The 19,535-nt window shown below is 36.2% G+C and overlaps 1 pseudogene; it reads right to left on the reverse strand.

Moving 5' to 3' along the window:
• The window catches only part of LOC109060193, a 39,346-nt pseudogene extending 20,038 nt beyond the window's left edge, over positions 1 to 19,308 (reverse strand).
• Between the last annotated feature and the right edge of the window lie 227 nt (positions 19,309 to 19,535).

A 19,535-nucleotide genomic window follows, 5' to 3' on the forward strand; every position in this document is an offset into this window, starting at 1 on the left:
TGTTGCACTTTCCTGTCAAAAAAAAGTATTTCATTTAGAATTCTTCAGCTTTTAAGAACAAGCAGATCATATTACGGTTTCTCCGGGAGTGACCGGAACTAATGCGCAAACAGCAATCTCATTGGCTGGCGCTCATCAATTACTGTCTACTGTTCTAAACCAGAATTTGACTAGCCATTTAAAACAAGCAAATATAAGATGCAATGGATATATACCAAGAATTTCACATAAGCACAGTGTAATTTCACAGATCTCTCACCTTATGCAGAGGCAAAACCATGAACGCTCCTCCTCCGCTGGCTTCCACAATTATGGCAACAAATTTGGGGTTGACAGCGCAGAATGCACTATCCCACGTGACCCGGGACACCCTGATGTCGTCATAGCACTGGTCGTTCTTCACCGCCTGGCCGAACACATGCCGGAACTTACTCTGTCGTACAACCCGTTTGAACATATCTGTAGAGAAGAACAGGTCGAGAATGATGAATGAAGCAATCAGATGACATGAACGCTGTGCTTTCACTGAACAGATATGAGCCATGTACAGGAAACACCATCAGAAATGGTTGAAATGCCATGCATTCAGACTAACATTTTTAAGTAGATCTACACTGCTATCTGTAATCCATTGATATTACAACACACATCTCATTGCAAATAGCAGTTTTACAGTGTTTAAAGAGTGTCTTAATCCACTAGCTAGTTTAAATATAATAGTAAAACATGACAAGTGCTGCAACGGTTGCACTAAAAGTCAATAAATTACCTGAGCAGAACAGTGGCACCTCAATATGACAGTTAACTGCTAAAACTGCCAAACGTTTACATGATTTCAAAGTGTCTGGCACACAGAACAATGATGAAATCCATCTCAAAAAGCTCTGCTGAAAAATCAAAGCGAGTTCAAAGTGGGACAAGCTCGATTTCACAGAACACGTACAAGATGGGTTCACTATCACAAAAGAACCAGAAAAAATCCCCTCTCAGAGCGCATTACTCACCCTATTTCACACAGCAAACTCCATATATCATCGTCAACACATCACACTGGTTCCTATGCTATCTGTTTCGGCTTGTCTTGCGTTGGGTTCTAAAACAAACCTGAATTGCAAGAACATTCTGTCTTCGTGCCATTTTCACAATGAAAACAACGGAGGCCCAACTAAAACCATAGAACACACTAGGGTTGGTTCGAGTCAAAAAGACAAGAAATTGCTCAGGGGGCAAGAAACAATGTACTTAAGTCTGTAATGTTTTTCACACCCAGATAAGCACATTTAGACCTGCATATCAATTATATAGCTTCATAACAATCTAGGCTGGTGCAAAATGATTTGGCAAGGGTTCTTGCAAGGGAGACTCTGTACTTGATTGTAATAGCACATACAGTAGTATAGACTGATACATAGTCAATGTTTGGCCATAAGATTATTAGCATGAACAGATGGACTAATTGACAAATAGTAGTGGTATTTCCACTCACGTAAGTTCCAAAATAGTCAAACAACCTTGTCAACTGACAAAAGGTATGACCTGAAAAAGCCTGCTACAGAATCTGAAAATCAAGGTTTAATCAATTACTGGGTTTAAATTAAATTACTAAAGTAACTAAAACTGAAATTAAAAATAAAATCAATAAAATAATATTTTATATATAATAGTATCTCAATGATACTAAAATAACATGAATGGAATTGATCACAGTATTATTTCATTTATATGTTTTCTGTATTTATAGGTTTAAAGCTTTACAAATATTTTGACCTCATAACGCTTAATCAAAATGTCATAACTGGACCTCCTGGTGAAAACAACAGACTTCTGTTTTGTTGTGATTTTTTTTTATATATTTTTTCCTGTTATATTTTTTATATTAGCAGTCAATAGTAAACGGTAGAGGACGGGGGTCCCAGGCCTGTGGAACATCATGGGGGAATGACTCAGACTCAGGAAGCATTTCCTGTTGGTGGGTGTGGCTGATTGACTAAGGGAGAAATGTGACCTTTGTTTCCTGATAATACAGTGTAAAGCACAAAAGGTTTTACACCAATCACTTGCATGAAATTCTGTCTCTCAACATCACTCACCTACACTCTAAAAAACGCTGGGTTATTTTTTCAACCCAAATGCTGGGTTGAGACCGCTGGGTAGGACGTTGGGTTGTTTTAACCCAATTTTGGGTTGAAAATTGATCTTGATCATAAACCCAGTAGCGTTGTGGTAAGTAAAAATTAAAAATGTAAAGTTATCATTCATTGTTTGTGTCTGGGAGTGTTTTGAGGTTTCATGGAAGGGGGAAATAAAAGAGCTTATATGAACGGAAGAGGTACTTTTAGTTTTCACCTCAGAAACAGAGGTCTTAACGGCCTCTTTTACTGAACGGAAGAGGTACTTTTAATATAACGTCCGTGAGTGTCTTATCTCATATTTACATAAGATTTTACAATATCTGCACTTTTTGAGGTGTTAATAGACGGTTATTAACACATATTCATGTTAATTTATCATCTTCTTTTTCGCAGTTAAACTGAATGTAGTTACTGCGTTATCTTACTTATTTTGAGACTGTTGAAGTGGTAATTGTTAAAAGTAATGTTTTGCATGTAATATTTCAGACTTGTTGAGCTTGTGTCTTTCTTTGTGCCCACGCCTGGAGTTAACTACACAGAAGCCTGCTTTTGTGAGGAGGCGGCAATTTTCTCATCTTCTTCAGAAGAAAGGGAAAGATGGTTTTAAGGCAAGTAAACTTCATAATTCCATCATTTTATTGTTTTTTATTTTTTTTTTATCTAATACTAAAAGAATGTTTGTTTTTGTAGATGCTGAAAGCCAGAGACATAGGAGAGCATCATTCTTTTGAGATTTATGTTATTAAGGTAAGTTATTTTTAGAAAATAAATGTTTCTGTTGTCTCCTGCCTGTTTACTTCACATTTTGATGCAACAACAGTGTGAGTATGTGCTCATTTCATGAAAACCATTGATGTCTGTGTTTTTCATTGCAGAACTTAAACCAACTTTGGAGTTTTCTGATTTGGAGAGTCCTCATTCTTGGTCTTCATGAATGAGGAACAACATGGGGAAAAGAGTAAATGTTCTATTTTCATTTTTTGGTGAACTAACCCTTTGAAGAGCAGCCCTCCTCGTACATGAAAATCTGTGAAGTATGTGAATGCCATGTCTGTTTTTAATGTTTCCGTAAAGAAGTAGCTTTCTGAAAGCAATATATTTATTTAAACAATATTACATGCCCTCACACTAGTGCTGCCTATCATTATAGCATTCTGGAGCGCTGTGGTAGACAGAGACATTAAACAACCACACAAAGTGTTGAAATTATAAAACAGACTATTTATCTATCCTAACTGATGTGAATACACCTCTATATGAAAATGTAAAGTTTAATTAAATGTTTTGTTTTTCAAATGTTTTTCTTTTTTTAAGCCACTGATGAAGAGCAGACGGAGACTGGGATGAATGCTGGTCAAAGAGGAGAATGTCCTTTACCCCAAACTGATGCAACAGTGGTTTTAAAGGAGGACACTGCCCTGGATGATGGAAAAGATGTCACATGCTGTGCTGATGGGGCTTCTTCATGACTACATCAATTATGCTAAAGAGATCATGAAAACTGACAGTGATGCATGATCCGTATTCATGGACTATGAAGCAAACTGTAAGTGTATAATTTGTAAAAACAAAATGTTAAATGCTTGTTCTGTGTTGTTTAGTAGAAATGGTGTTTACACTCTGTCATTCATACAAACACTCACATTCTTTTACACACTTTATGTCTGTTAAATGTTATAATATCAGTGTTAATGTTGTGGTTTATTAATGTACAGTCATGCCAGAATAGTTTTGTAAAGAACTGAACTAATTGTACAATTATTGTATAATAGTGTTTTTGTATATTTTTATACAATACAAAGTTTACCAAATAAGTCAAATTTGATCTTAGTTTATATTCAACAAATGTTCAATGCTTTATTTATAAACTCCGTAGCTGTTACGTTTCTGCATTTCTTCTTACATGCATGTTACTTTTTGACTTTTCTCTTGTTTTTAATAAATATTTACCTTTTGATAGTTATTCTTTGTGTGTAAAAGTGATTTTAAAATGAACAAGATTTGTAGGTTTAATGCCTAGCTCGATTTGGGTTCATTTTAGCCTAGCAATATAGTCATTTTAAACCATAAAAAAAGCAACCCAGCATGCTGAGTTAAAACATAACTCAACTTGTTAACCAAAAATAACCCAACGCTGGGTTTGTCCCTTTTTGACCCAGCGCTGGGTTACAAAATAACCAAAATTGGGTTGTTTTCACCCCAGCAGTCTTTAGAGTGTAACATCAGGATATTTTCAATAGCCCATGGTACAGAAGACATTTCTAGACATTTTAACTCCCATACACCATTTCTAATACACATTTGTCAATATGTAAATAATCTTATCCCCTTCATCTGATAGGACCACTGTTACTAAAAACGGACAATGATCTGCTGTGCTGCATGTCAAAACTTTTAACGCAGCATTAACACAAGCTAAGAATGACTAGAGGGAAAAAAAGACGCATTGTGACTTTATTTTTCTTCATAAACCAGCCATTGAACGCTTGTGCAGACAATGCAAGAATAAGTTCTGTCTAAAAAACAAACAGACGTATTAAGATGTATATCTGAGTGTAATGAATTATGACAAAAAATAGGGACTTTGTTGCATTAGTTGTTGACTGGAATCAGATGAAGCTTGTCACCTGATTTAAAAAAAAATGAAGAAATTATAAAAAAAGTCATGGATAAATAGTTTGTGATATGATAAATCACATGCATTTAGAAAATAGTAGAAAATTAATGTTCTTTTTCATACCAACTTAACCTGTAACCAACCATTCTCAATACTTATAGCTACATGATTTAAAAAAAAAATAAAAAAAATACACAAAGCACATAAAAATGCACACCAAGTCTTTTAAAAAGTGTTTACATATTTTTTATTTTTATTTTTGACCTTTGTGGCATCTCTATACCTGTGACAGTAAGAGATGAGACAGGAATTCACAAGAGAGATGAGGGGGTTGGGATCGGGAAATGACACGAGCCAAGCTCACTTGGGTGACCTGTATATATGCCGTCATGCTTGCAATAAAGATCTGAGTTTGAAAGTGTACAATCTTTTCAAATGAGAAGGGTGTGAATTGACTCTCAGAGCAGCTCTAAAAGAACACACAACCAGTTGGACACTCTTTTGTTTCTGTGCTATTTTATCAACAAATGACATACTGAGGACCGTGGCTAACTTATACGAAAGATATGGTCATGATGCTACATCTCACACTATCTCCAGAACGACAGAAGGCCTTGCACAGGGCACTACTGAAGCAGGCTCTAAATACCACACACAGTCCAAACCAACTCAGCTGCTGCGATTTCCTCATTTTCACCCCTTCCATTGCCTTATTTCCCATAAGCTACTGAAGTTGACCACCTGAAGGTAAACAAGAGTTCAGAAAGGACAACAATGTGTCAGGGAGCACAAGTGGAACTGAAAAGGGTTTGTTTGGGCAGCAAAGACTGCTCTTCACAATGAACTTCTCAAAAAGCAGCTTTAGGTTCAACAATCTTTTGTGATGTAGAGAAAAACATCATGGTTACACTGCTTCTCTTCTTGGTTACTCTTCTTAGTAATCCAAACTGTGATGGATAAAAAATTATAAAGAAAAGAAAAAAAATAAATGTATAATATTATATATAGAAGATAGATATTATATATATATATCTATATATGATATATATATATATATATATATATAATAATTAAAAATAAATAAAATTGAAAACGGAAAAATAAGTAAAAAATAAGAACTAAAAGTGGAGTAATAAATAAGATAAATACATGGAATTGTAAGAATTTAAAAAGAGAGAGAGAAAGAAAGAAAGGCATCATGCATAACCACACCTGGCACTGAAACATTTTTCCTTTGCAAGCCTCTGCAAAGTTTCTGTCAAACATTCACTCGCTCGCCTGTAGCAACAATATGCTCACATAAGCATTCAGAGGCACTGCTCGCATTCTTTTGTGTCTGTTTTAATCAATCACTACATCATCGCTATGATATAAAACAAGCTCAATATACATTCCAAACAGAAAGGTATAATTCAGGACACATGTAAGTCAATACCTCATGATTGTGAAGTTTATCATTTGCCACACCTCAAAATCAAGAAAAATGAAAGCTTCCATCAAAAGTGAATCACAGTTTTCCTCTCAATCCACAACAGAAGCAAGCGGTACAACTATATAGCTACTATTATAATCACTCACAAGCATCCAACATTGCTACGCTTGCAGTATAGATCATTTGTAAAGACAGAAGAGCTTATAGTATATTCATAGTCATTTCCTCTGGGAATAATGCCATATAAAGTGATCAATCAGATGGTCTTACTGTGCCAGAAGGACAACCTCACACAAACAGCTCCGGAAAAAGATCCTGTCTAGAATGGTGTTCTGAAACAATAAACTGCAGTAAAGACTGGAGTGAACTCTAAGTGAACCTTTGTAAAATGCATTTCAAATTCCAACGACGCCCAAGGGCTATATAGAGTGAACCTAACCAATCATGTTCAACACTGCTAAAACTATTATGAGATAAGATTATCTGACTGGGTCAGAACAGCAAGGAGTGTTAAACCATTAAATCCAGTCTAACTGAACAGTGTAGCAGCCTGTGTTCATTTCCATAGTGTTGAATTGAATGAAAAAGTTAAATTCTGAAAGGAAAATATGTACAGATCAAGCACCATTTAAAAGCGAAACGGTCCAAACCTGTTTAAAACAAATATGTTGGTGGATTTTAATGTGAGCGGACAACAGGAGATGAAATATTTCACTGGAAGAAACATTATTATGGATAACAAAAGTGCCGGATTAAAGCTAAAAAGAATTAATAATGAATTTATTACAAACACACAGCATTTCCCTTCATCAGACGTTGATTGATGGACTGGAGTCCAGCGGATACTTGTGAATTATTGTGATATCGCCTTTGTACTCTCATTCTGATGGCAACCCATTCACTGCAGAGGACCCACTTGTGAGAAAGTTATGTAACGCTTGAATCTGTTCTCTTAAAGTTAATAAACGCAGTTACATCTTGGATGGCCTGGGGCGAGTACATTTTCAGCAATTTTTTTATTAAAAAAAAAAATATATAGATATTGATTTTGCTACAATTATTTGGTACTGAAATATTGGAAAAGGTTCCAAAAAGTCATGTTATAGACAATATTAATACAAAGAAGTAACCCCATAATTCCTGGACAGTTTCAGTACATGACATATGAAATGATGGCCTGACTTAGGCACACAAGTAACCAAATTTTACAAATGGGAGTTGCTTCCTTTTTCGTTATATTCAGCCTTGAATTCCATCACGTCCTCTAGTTTCATATTTGCACATGGAGATAGGATGTTTGCTTTCTAAGACAGCAGAGCTGCACTTGATTTGAAACATTTGCATGTCTGACGAACCCGGCGGCTGGCAATGTGAATCCAGATGAAATGTCGTGAACCTTTGTCGCTCAATCTCGCTCAACCTATTCCTCGCCTGCACAGTATTACCGCACACGGCACCCACCGGCAATCACACGACCCCTTCCGTGACGGCAACTCAGCGACTACTCCACCACTTGCTCTGGGTGTGTCCGGGTTTCGCCTGGCGTGTTTCGCCCTGTAGTGCGCTTGGCCGTCATCTTGCCGGCCGGGGGGGTCCGCGGCCAACAGCCGAGTGCCAAGAGCCGGCCAGCGGAGAGCCGGCGTTGTTTTTCTGCCTCAGCTTGCTTGCCGCCGCCGGTTCCTGTACGTTTTCAAACATACGGCGGGCTTGTGTGCAGGGGGAGTCACGTCAGGCTGTAGTCAAAATCGAGCAGAGCCCTTATGCCCGTAAATATGGTGACACATCAAGCCGTATTTAACACACGAACCTCCTGCCCCGTTAGGCAACACCAGCCCAATACACCGTAGGAAAGAGATGAAATAAAAGTTAGAACCAAGTAGAAGTAGATTGGCCTTTAAGTACCACAGTGTACCAGCGGCGCGGCTAGGACTGAACTTTTAGATACACAACGCTCGAGCTGTTTCCCGATGTGCGTCACTGGACTCCCAAAGAATCACCTTTCCGCGCCCAAATAAACAGGAGCTTACAGCTACAAAAGAAGGTCTATTTTAGGGCAGACCGGACACTATCACAACTTCACTACACCAACGCACAGAAGTTCAACTACCCTATAATTAAGTGTGCGTCCGTCTTTAAAGTCATTTTAGCAGGGGTTTTAGTGTAGCGTGTTAAAGACCAAGTAGACACACTATATAACAACTGGAAGCATTAAAGGGATTTTACGTCTTCCAACTTTCAATTTCGTTCCAGTCCTGTATGACTTTCTTTCCTTGTGGAAATACATTATATCTGAGTGAAATGTTACGCTACTGTATTCACTTTAGTGTTGTATGTTGTCAATATACTATTTAGATAGTTTTCAGCTTTGTGGGAACAACTTGTGCACAATATATTTTGCATACATGTACTTTGAAATGTTGCTTTAGATCAGTTTGGTTCCAAGATTAAGATATCCTTATGGAATCACCTTCCCTGAGTGTGAGATATTGGACAGTTTCGCTGAGCGTCTATCTCGACAGATAACCAAAATCTGTTGTGGGCCAAAATTCAGCCGCGTGGTTAAACAAAATAAAATGCAGGTCTGCAATAACACTACATTCACGGCATGTTCCCTCAAACAATTTGGAAAAGCGAAAAAATGGCCACAACGACCATTTTTCCCAATTTTTGACCACTTAAGATGGACCGACGCGGTGTGTGTATGTTGAACGGAGGGGGGGAGGGTCAACTTATAATGGTCTTGACTAACAGTGCACCTCAAACATCACTGGAAAACAAGAGAAATGAGGTATTTATGCGCACCAGGGCTCAGTCTTGAGTGTTACGATTGCATAAGACGTTGTATGTTAACCTCCAAATCACATACATGAGATCGTTGTCCAACAAATGCTAACAAAGAATTCATCACTCAACAGCCCACATCTGCAAGCACAAAATGCGACAGTATGGTTATCACGCCAGCACAACAACTAGCCTGTCTTGACACTTCCCTGAGTCCATAAGAAGGCTGCCTCGCCATCCAATAGCCATCATGACAGTCATAACGCCATAACACATCGCATTGATACAAACTAAGAGTCACCTGTAGTAATTTTACCATATCATCTGGCCATTAATACAGCTTGAACGGCTTGAAATTTTGTCCGTGCATGTCGAGAATCTGATGCAGAAAGGACACTGCCGGGGAAATGAAAACATGCCCCGAGAAAGAAGGCAACAATGGGAGTCGTCAGACAACTAGAGAATGGGAGAAAAGCGATATAATTCGTGCGAGATTCATTTGCCAAGCAATACAATATCACTTTCACAACTTGGGCTGATGGACGCAGATGGCTGATTGAGTCGGCAAAAATAATGCATGAGAACTGTTCCAAATCACAAGAGAGGGATAAAAGACTTCGTCCGAAACCAGGATCCAGGATGATCTGAATTTAGTCGCTCTGAACAGGATTTGTGGGAACAAATTGAAAATACTGTTTAAACATTAAAAGGTTTGAGTAAAACAGCTTATCTACAATTGCACCACATTAGGGTGCACAAATTTGGCCACAAATTTGTGATTGTATGAAATATCACAACTGGAAACATTTTAAAGCATAATGGACGTGATTTAATAAATTCTCCAAATAAAATCCCAAGGCTTGGTTCAACAAGACAGATGGAAGACAGTTAAAGTTGCAAGTAATTATGTGATAGCTGTTATTAACTGCAAAACTGAGTAGTCGTTTATCCAATTAAATTTGGGATCAATCTCTAAGGGAGGTCAGCTAGGGAACCTGACCAATAAAAATGCTGCCAGTGAAACACCATCTTAACTACGACAATACATTCCCACACAAAACAAGGAACAACCAAGGAACTCAGCTGGGGATTCCCTCGCATGGCACCAGAAAACAAGTCAATGATTTAACTCGGGTCTTTGGGCTATTTGTCCGCAAGAAACGAGAAAAGCGGAGCATTTACTAAAGGAGATGACAGAACGTTTGTCACAAAACCTTCGTGTCTTAAACCAATCACGAATCAGGATTGAAGCCAAAACAACACTGACAGTATTATGTCTTACTCCTAATGTTACAATAGCATAATAGTTGTACGCTGCCTTAATGACGTACATTAAAGATGTATATTCTATGGTTACTCAGATATTACAAACATGGACAAAGTCTGCAACTGTAAAAATTCTGTACCATTAAATATGCATAATTGGTTAACTTCCATTTATGGTGAATGCACTGTAACACTGTTTTTAAAAACACTGCATTTAATTTGACTTTTACGTTTTAAATATTTAAGACGTTGAGAAGTATTACCAAACCTATTAAGTGCCCATATAATTTAAGGTGAACAAACAGTTTAAAGTTAAAAAGGACAACTCGCCAGTTTCTTTGCCATAAAACATAACAAGGACCATTCTTTACAGCGTTTCTAGGTAATGGTTTTAACGTTCTAACCCAAAAGTATTAAAAATCCCAAAATGTATAACTGCATTGTTTCTGGATATGGGTATTAAGGAAATGATTTGAGGTATGATTGTGAAGTGGTGTGCTATTACCTTAAAGGGATACTCCACCCCAAAATGGAATTTTGCCATTTAAATCACTTACTCCCATTGTGTTTCCAAACCCGTTTAAAATCTTTGTTTCCCTTCAGAAATAATTTAAGATATTTGGATGAAAAACGTGAAGGCCTGGGAGCTGTCTATAGACTGCCAAGATAAATAACCGTGTCAAGGGCCATAAACGGTGAGGAAAGTTGTGCTGTAGCAGCATACTCCAGTCTGCCATCAGAAGTGCACTTGCGGGTTATTCAACGCAACGGGGAACCCTTTTTGTCCGCGAAGCAGAATACCAAAAATAACGACTGTTATAGCAACCAATTCCTTTTTTCAACAGTGGCTGTCCATCTGTCTATCCACAAATCACCATTCTTGCTATGGATGGGCTTGCGTGTATGTATTTTTTTATGTATTTCTTTGCTTACAACAATGTTGTTCCGTCGCTCATACATAATGCCAGATTGCGACGTCTGGATAGGGCACAGATGGAGGATCTATGACCCCCCCCAGACTCTTTCATACCCTTTTATACTTTCATCACTTGCCACACCAGTCGTTGTCTGCAGAGTGTGTAATGACGAGCCAACTGCCAAGCAAACACATTGACCACTGCCCCAAGAGTCAATCTGCGACCATAAACTGATCTTAAAGCCGTCTGTCCCGGGTTACAGTATCTAGCAAGTGAGGTAGGAATCAGGCCATGCGGTCCAGCATATCCTCTTTTTTTAAGTAATCGTGAAAACGGTCCGTCCTGGTGTGGTCACATTAGTTACAGGAAGGCCAAAACCAAAGACACAGAGGAGACGAGCATAACCTGGCAAAACGTCTTAGAGAATTTATTGTTTACTGCTGAACACAAAAAATGCAAATAACATCTATTAAACCACACACAAAGATACAGAGTATAAAAGTTTGATTGCAACTACTTATACTTTGCACCATTATGCTTGCTGTTTTGGGTTAGCCAGTAAACCTACCCTTGTGCCTAAAGCATCCAAGTCCGACAAGTACAGAGCTGCTGGAACAGTTTGCAAGGAATGCATGTCATGCGAACAATGAGGAGAGAGGCTGCTTTCCCATTCTCACCATTAAAAACTGCCCAAATATTACCACAACGAACAGAGGATTGAACTTTACCGGTTCACCACCAGCCATGTTAGGTAGACTGCTACATGGCCAAAAGAGAACAGATGGCCAGAAGTGTTGTCATCCAAAACAAGCTGTGGTAAAAACAACTTTGTTGGTCTAGGATTTTCAGCCACACAGTATTAGAAAAACAAGAGGCAGCCTGAGATTTTTCCCGTACCTGGTAAAGTTTCGGGTTTGTAAGGTGGGTTCAATCAAAAACCAAATTTCCCCCCTACTTTTTTTTTCAAGCGAATGATGCGGGCCCATCACCATTCAAATTTGGGGGTTTTCGATGTTTTAAAAAAAAAAAAAAAAAAAAAAAAGTCTTTTAGAAAACAACTATTTATTTGTCAAAGTACAAAAAAAATGCAATTTGTAAAATATTCCATAAAAAAAGTAACAGGGCGTGAGGGAAAGCTAGATTCTCAGCTATTACCCCAGTTTTCCCTGTCCTGATCCTTCAGAAATCATTCTAATAGTGATTTTTTTTTTTAAGTATGCTGAAAACATTTGCGTTTTTATATTTTTTTAAAAATTTTTGATAAATAAACTTTAAAAAAAAAATTTGTTTGAAAAAAAATTTTTTTTTATTTTAAAAAATTCTTTAAATTTTTTAAAAAATTTTTAATATTTTTTAAATTTGATATATCACAGTCTCCGCAAAATTAAGTAGAAATTTTTTTAAAAAAAAATAAAAATTTACGACCGACACAGAGAAAAGGGTTTTTTTTTTTTTAAAAATCCTCCAATAAAACTTGGCGGTGGGTTTGCCCGATCGTGTTGTCTTTGGTGTCAGGATCTACAAATCTTTTTCCATCGTCATCAAATTTTCCCCTTACTTGTGTATGTGGTGGGAACTTTCATGTCTGAATGAAACAGGCTCGTGAAGCTCTAACCTTTAGTGGCCCCTAGGAATTTTTTTTTTCCGCTTGGCACACCAAAACCCGCCCCGCCTCGTGCCGCCCAGATGTTTCACTGAAGAATTTCCGATGCCAGTTTGTGACATCCCCCAACCAAATTTGGCGGTTGGAATTCTGTTTTGAGGGAAAGATAAAAGAGTTACTTCTCAAAACCTCAACTGGAACCACAATTTTTCCCAAACAAGTCCTAATGATTCAAAATTTGCCCCAACTAAATGTAGCTACTTTCCCCCCAACCTTTCAAAAAAACTGTAACCCAAGGAAGTGGAAAACAAAAAGAAGAAAAAAGGGATTTTGAAAAGACCTATAGATGATTTTATCAAACCTTCATTTAACCAACAAGAGGCGCCTTTTTACTGAGACTGACTTTCATTCACAAAATTCGGGCAAGTTTCAGAGTGATACCGCCCCCAAACCATCTAGGCGTTTCCCCCTTCCTAAACTGGGCGTGCACAAAGAAACCCTTGTACGCAGCACTGGGGATCACTGTACCGTTCATGGGAAACCAGAGAGTAAGGCTGGGTGGTTGCCCCAAAGTACGGAAAAAAAAGGCTTTCCGTTTTTCAAAAAAAAGTATGATCTTGAGCGGTCTAAAAGGGGAAAAACATCATTTTGGGCAAAGTGAAAAGTGCCCAGGGTTACACACTAATTTTCAAAATTTGGGGTCATAAGTTTTTTTTTAAAAAAAAATTATCCTTCAGCAGGGTGCATTATATGTAAAAAAACCCAAAAAGACATTTTTAATTTAAAAGAATTTTTACAAAAAAAATCTGCACTTTTGAACTTTCTATCATAAAAAGAATCATGGGGAAAAAAAAATCCCGGTTTCTACAAAAAAAAAAAAATAAAAAAAAATTAAAATCATCAACTTTTTTTTTTTTAAACACTGATAAAAGGAATTTTTTTGAGCAAAAATTCAGAATAAAATTTAAAGATATTCCAAAAACTGGAGAAAGGTGCGAAAACCCCTATCCACCCGGGGGATAAAGACATTTTAATTTATTAAAAAAAAAAAGGGGAAAAACGACACAAAAAAATTTAATAATAACCAAACGAACCTTTTTATATTCAATTACAATACAGTTTCAACTATGAAAATCACTAATAATTCATGTTGACATTTTGACCCCCCCTGCTGCAGGGTCATTTTTATCTGTTTTTTCTGCTATAAAAAAAGCCCCCATTGCGGCTGCTAACGCCGGGAGAGAAAGGCACAAACGATCATAAAATGCAGGGCTGTAAGAAAATGAATACAAGACAGGGAGATGTTTTTGCAGTAGTCGAGCCATTTACCTTTATTCAGTTCAAACACCTACCTAGCTCGTTTAAAAATTCGACCCATCCCCAAAAAAAATTTAAAAACCAACACTCCTTCAATCCCGCCAAACCCCCTTTGTTTAACTAGAATATTTTTCCTACTGGGGTCTTATGGCCCCGGCCCCCATAAACTCGACACAAAGGGTATGGGGGTTTGTTTAAGGATTTCCTTTTCCTTTCCTGTTTTCCCGCATGAAGGAAAACCCGAGGGAAAGGGTTTAAAAGTATTTAAAAATTTAACTTTATGTTGGGCTCCCCGCACCCCCAATCAGTCCATGGGTCACACAGAGGTTTTTGATGTTTTTAACAAAACAAAACATTCTCAATTTTTTTAAAAAAAAAAAAAAATATCTTAATAAAAAAAGTATTTTTGTTTCTTGTTCAGTTTTAGTATATTGTTTTAAATATAAAAGGGTTTTTTCTGACTTTGATTGTATCTTCACACAGTTGATTGCATGTGCAATATTCATTTAATATTTTGTCTCTTTAAAATGCAAATTTTACATAGCCTGAGTTGCATTGTATTGAGTTAGGGTGCAGTGTAAAATTTTTTTTTTATTATCCCAAAAAAAAAACATCTTAAAAATGTAAAAAACCACATGAGATAGGGAATTTTAATTATTCGACTGTTTGATTTTATTAAAACCCCTGGTCTGCAAAACAGTAGTTTAAATACAAGTTAGAATCACACATATAGCACCTCAATACCATGGTAAAAATTTAACTATATGGTTTCTAGATATTTGTATGCAAAACAGTAGTTTAAATACATTTAGTATAAATGCACAAACGCTATAGCTTAAGTAAAAAAAAACTAGGGATGCACGATAAATATCAGCACAATGTCAGTAAAGCCGGTTCTGTAACACCCTGGGTTAAATCTCTCCCGTAAAGCAGGGATTGTAGAATTACTGCTGTTTTCAGAACCCGCTTTTTGCGAGATGTGCAAAAAATTGTCCGATATTTATCGGGCCCTAAAAAAAAAAAAAAATACTGTATTTTCCATTCTTTTAATACACTAAATTTTTTAAAATAAAAATAAAAACATTTTTTTTTGTGAAATCCCCAAATTTTTGCCACAATACCATGGGGCAGTTATGATACAAGAAAACCTGGGAATTTTGCCAGTTTTTAGATTGAAAAAAAATTGACAGTATCTTGCGCCCCCGGTTTTTTCTGTTACGTACCCTTTTATTGGCTTTGGACTTTTTAAATCAATTTTGTTTCTTTAAAAATTCGCTTTACATGGTCCTTGTCACAAGCATTTGAACAAATATGCCTTATCATTTACTTTTCTAAAAAGTTTTTTTAAAACCTTTGGTGTACAGTTTTACTGTGGCTTAAACTTAAACCGTCAAGTTTTGCTATTTTGATCTTTTGAACCTCAACTGCGTTTTTGGGAATTTTTCTTTACATTTAAAACCCAAGAATTAATTTTTTTTTTTTCAAATTAATTACCGGAATTTCAAATTACACCAAACCCCCCAAAAAAGAATTTTTTTCAAAATTTTCATTGCAACAAAAGTTTTCGGGTTTTTGTTTGACCCGACCAACGGGGAAAAAAAAAAAATATCATCAACATTAATTGGTTTTTAAATTGTTTACACCCGTAAATTTCATTTCTGTAAGTTTTAATCTCTAATTGCCCATTAAATGTCATTAAAGAAAATGTTGTTTTAACCCCAAAAGAAAATTTAAAGTTCCTTAGAACTTGTTCAAAATGACAAGTTAATTTTTCCCGGGTGTAAAGAAGCTACAAAAGCTCCACCAGCGCTCCACCGGAAGCCTACTAGCTGGACGTTTTTTTATTAGGGCCCCCAGAAACCTTTTTTTTTTCCCAAATTCCCTTTTATTTTTTTTCCCCCAAATTTTGTTTTTTTTTTTTTCATTTTTTGTTCCTTTTCATTTTTTTCAATCCTTTTTAACTGTTAAAAATTTAACATAAAACAAAAATCATGCTTAATTAAAATCATAAACATCTTTTTTCCCTATTTTTTTAAAAGTTTCCCCCAAAAAATTCTTTTAGGGCCTATGAAATGTTTTTATTTTTTCTCACCATATTTTTTATTACCAAATTCTGTTTTAGGTGTGTTTAAATTTTTGAATGCTAAAAAAACTTAATTTTATTTTTTTTCCTCAAGAGCCTTTGAACTTTTTTCACCCCCAGAAATTCTGTGTTGTGTATTTAAAATTTTTCGGTTATCAAATTAGGCTAAAACATTAATTTAATTTTTCTTTTAAAATTTAAAATTAAAAAAAAGGGGTTGACTATTAAAATTCAAACCTGGAAGAAATGTTGTGTGATTATTCCTTAAAAAATAAAGTTTGTTTCATTTTAGTAGTAGTAGTAGTAGTAGTAAAAATAGTAATAGGCACAATTTATTCAAATCAAACTGGACTTTTATTTTGACAGGTTGCCATGAATACCTTTACAGTTCTTTGCTGATATAACGCTAGTTTATCAAATCAAACGGTCAAATGCTCACAGATAATGCTCTTACTTCCTCATCAGACAGGGTGTGTTTTTTTGCCAGTGCAACCGTTTTATGACTGGATTCCGATCACAGAAATCATAGGGGCCTACTTATGTATACAGACGTGATGTAATGATGCAAAGAAGCATGGCAGCGAACTCTGAAAGTGACCCCAAGCACTCAAAATTTGAAAACATTATTACAAGTTACCGTTGTGAATTGGGCTAAGGCTAGGAGATAGTTTTGAACACTGACTGGCTATTTGCCAATTATTGATTTTGATCATTTTTAACCAAAAGAAAGTCTTAGTGGACAGATAATGCTGCTTCCTTCCTCATCAGACAGGGTGTGTTTCGGTCGCGCGTGCAAACCGTGACAACAAGTTTCTGTCCCTGGCATTTCAGGAAGAGTTCATTTAGTTGTCCTCTTGAGTCATGGAATGCCTTGGGTAGCCATGCCTGAAATAAAAACCCCAAACCTTTCAAAACCTTTACATCTGTAATATTTCAGATACTAGTATTTTGGGATTTGTTTTAAAGTAAACCATTTTTGATTGATTATTATTAAAAATTTTGACAAATTTCTGTGACATTCCTTTAAAACTGTGAATCTTTTTAATTTTGGATTCCGGTTTTTCCGCTCAAAAAATCATAGGGGTCTGCTTATACGCGGGCGAATACAAAAAACCCGGGAGCAAACTCAAAAGTGACCCAACACTCAAATTAAAAAACTTATTACAAGCTTCCCGTTGTAATTTGGCTGCCCAAGGAGAAGTTTAACATTGACGGGTTATTTGCTCGGGGTTTTGTTTTTGGGATTTTTTTTAACCCAAAAAAAAAAAGTCTTATGTGGACAGATAATCCCCCTTCCTCATCAGACAGGGATGTTTGTCCCTGAAACCCTGAAAAATTTCTTTTCCCCCTTTTTGGGTAGCCATGCCTTAAATTAAATCCCCCCCTTCTACATCTCATATAAACCAGTTTTTCTATTTAAAACCATCAGTGGTTTAAATAGAAAAGGCCCAAAACATCAAAATCAAATAGGCAATAAGAATGAAGGGGGAAAACAGCTTTCGTTTTAATCAGAATAGAGAAGCACAATTAAAATATAATAAAAGTGTACTTACAGTGGGTAAATGCATGGGTCATTTTGGGACTTTTAGATACTTTAATTCCTTTTTGGTTCTTTTTGGGGGTTGAAGGTTTCAGTGTCCATTATTGTAAGAAAAAGTTCAAGATTTGTGCACAGTGGCATAAGTCGTCAGCAGGTTTTTTTTGACCCGGGGGATCAATAAAAGAAAGATTCTAACAGCCGGGGTTTGACCGGCCCTCGAATTCCATTTGTCATAGGGGAAACCCGGGGATGACACCATCTCAACTTTCCTGCCAAAGAGGGGGAATTGTGATGGAATTCCAAAGGATTTTTTGGGGCCTTTTTTTAACATTGAGATGCAAGATGCAAGCTCCAGGTGGTGTGTATGAGAATCTCTGCCACTGCTATCAGCTGCCATGTTAAAACAACAGCTAACTATTTTGCAAGTAATAAGGTTTAACATTAAAAAAAAAAAAAAAACTTAAAATTGACTTGAAATCAGAAAGCCATTAGGCTACTGAATTATCACATAAAAAATAGTTGGGTTCTTGATTTCCACGATGCAAAAACATGGCTGGAATCACAGAATCCAGTCATAAATAATGGCATTTACAATATAACATGGCACAGAATTTGCCAAAATTTGGATGAATAAATCAAAAGTAAAAAGACTTTTAAATATGAAATCTGCAAGTCTCTTGTGAATGAAGCTGCTCAGCTACTGCACGAAACTGCACTCTACAATCCCAAAATAGAAGTTTGGTTTAATTTGAAGAAATTATGACCAGAAATATACTATTGCACAGAAAAAATACTTCTATGTAATAACAACAACAGTAATAGAGTTATTAAAAAAAACTTAAGAAATATAAAATGATTTTTCATCCATGTTTTAATTTAAACTAAAAACCTCTGTTGTAAAGCACTTTTTAAAAAAATGAAAGGAACTGTTCAAATTTCATTTTATTAATAAATCATAAAACAGAATCCAGAAAAGTTTAATCCGAAAACACAAAAATAAAAAATACAAAAATTGGGAAAACAGATTTTATAGAGCCCTAAATATAGATAATAAATGAGATTTATGACATCATTATTCAAAAACATTAGGTTTTATGGATGAATGTGTGTTGGTTAAACTTTACAATCTGTGAATATAGCTTAAATGCTCCGATTTATAAACCCAGTGGGCTAAGCTTCTACACAACAAACGTACAACTTAAACAACCAACATCAGCTTAAAGAATAAAGTGCCATGAAATGTAGCATTCAAATCGGAGCTCAAAATACTGAAGATCAATAGTTTTGCAGTAAAAAAACTAAAGCCCTTGTCTTGTTGACACTTCACCTCTGAACATGTTTTTATGGCTTGTAAAAGGTGACATTTGACTATGCAGCAAAATGCCATACAGGTAAACAATGAACAGAAGCAAGTCAAACTGAAGTTTGATACGTCAAAAGACTTCACAGTGATACTTCTAACCTTTTAATTGCTGCAAAACTGTTTTTAATCATAATGTCACATAGGTCAAATCTTTCTCAAATGAGCAATAATGTAGTTTCAGCAAAGAAAATGCTGTATAAAGACAGCTGCAAGTCTTGAAGAAGGTTGTATTTAAACCTGCATACCTGTTGGTGATGAGATATACATCGCAACGCTCCAAAAATCTGATTGAATGCAGCCTAAAGAGACAAAGAACGTTATTACTGGAAATGTGCAATGCAACCTGTGAACTGTCAGGTCTTTAGAGGAAAACAAAACGTCCTTAAAACTCTAAACAAGATTCCCCTGCCTAATTATCTCCCGTGTGATCTCATCTCTTAAACAAACATGCTCCTGAAGCTGCATCCTCTCCCAGCATTGCGGC

Source organism: Cyprinus carpio, chromosome A5 (genome assembly GCF_018340385.1).
Source record: "Cyprinus carpio isolate SPL01 chromosome A5, ASM1834038v1, whole genome shotgun sequence".
Classification (NCBI taxonomy): domain Eukaryota; kingdom Metazoa; phylum Chordata; class Actinopteri; order Cypriniformes; family Cyprinidae; genus Cyprinus; species Cyprinus carpio.